The 1,394-nt window shown below is 40.4% G+C and overlaps 1 long non-coding RNA gene across 1 annotated transcript; it reads right to left on the bottom strand.

Moving 5' to 3' along the window:
* Positions 1–6: 6 nt before the first annotated feature.
* Positions 7–1,388, bottom strand: LOC121918726. The gene is made up of 4 exons (XR_006101288.1): positions 1,142–1,388; positions 898–947; positions 525–574; positions 7–153 (listed from the first exon to the last, which is right to left on the bottom strand). It is a non-coding gene; the product is annotated as an uncharacterized LOC121918726 (long non-coding RNA).
* Positions 1,389–1,394: the final 6 nt, after the last annotated feature.

Genomic DNA, 1,394 nt, shown 5'->3' with positions numbered 1-1,394 from the left:
TACCTTTCCATCCATCCATGTTTTGTGCCTACAAGACTATCTTTCAAGTCTACCTTTCCATCCATCCATGTTTTGTGCCTACAAGACTATCTTTCAAGTCTATCTTACCATCCATCCATGTTTTGTGCCTACAAGACTATCTTTCAAGTCTACCTTTCCATCCATCCATCCATCCATGTTTTGTGCCTTCAAGACTACCATTCAAGTTTATCCATCTCTTTATGTTGTGTGCCTTCATCTTTCCATCCATCCTATTTATTTATTCATCTATCTATCCATCTGTCTATGTCGTGTGCCTTCAAGTCTATCTTTCAAGTCCATCCATCCATCCAATTATCTATATTGTGTGCCTTCAAGTCTTTCCATCCATCCATCCATGTTATGTGTCTACAAGATTATCTTTCAAGTCTACCTTTCCATCCATCCATCCATGTTTTGTGCCTACAAGACTATCTTTCAAGTCTACCTTTCCATCCATCCATCCATCCATGTTTTGTGCCTACAAGACTATCTTTCAAGTCTACCTTTCCATCCATCCATGTTTTGTGCCTACAAGACTATCTTTCAAGTCTACCTTTCCATCCATCCATCCATGTTTTGTGCCTACAAGTCTATCTGTTTATCTGTCCATCCAATGTATCCATGTATGTTGTGTACCTTCAAGTCTTTCCATCTACCCTTCCGCTCTATTCATCTATGTTGTATGCCCTCAAGTCTTTCCATCCATCCATGTATGTTGTGTGCCTTCAAGACTATCTTTCAAGTCTACCTTTCCATCCATCCATCCATGTTATGTGCCTACAAGATTATCTTTCAAGTCTACCTTTCCATCCATCCATCCATCCATCCATCCATCCATCCATGTTTTGTGCCTACAAGACTATCTTACAAGTCTACCTTTGCATCCATCCATGTTTTGTGCCTACAAGACTATCTTTCAAGTCTACCTTTCCATCCATCCATCCATCCATCCATCCATCCATCCATCCATCCATCCATCCATCCATGTTTTGTGCCTACAAGACTATCTTACAAGTCTACCTTTCCATCCATCCATGTTTTGTGCCTACAAGACTATCTTACAAGTCTACCTTTCCATCCATCCATGTTTTGTGCCTTCAAGTCTATCTTTCAAGTCTACCTTTCCATCCATCCATCCATGTTTTGTGCCTTCAAGTCTATCTTTTTATCTGTCCATCCAATCTATCCATGTATGTTGTGTACCTTCAAGTCTTTCCATCTACCCTTCCGCTCTATTCATCTATGTTGTATGCCCTCAAGTCTTTCCATCCATCCATGTATGTTGTGTGCCTCCAAGACTATCTTTCAAGTCTACCTTTCCATCCGTCTGTCCATGTTTTGTGCCTTCAAGTCTATCTTTTTATCTGTCCATC

Source organism: Sceloporus undulatus, unplaced genomic scaffold (genome assembly GCF_019175285.1).
Source record: "Sceloporus undulatus isolate JIND9_A2432 ecotype Alabama unplaced genomic scaffold, SceUnd_v1.1 scaffold_27852, whole genome shotgun sequence".
NCBI classification, from domain to species: domain Eukaryota; kingdom Metazoa; phylum Chordata; class Lepidosauria; order Squamata; family Phrynosomatidae; genus Sceloporus; species Sceloporus undulatus.
This window is presented reverse-complemented; position numbering and strand designations above follow the sequence as displayed.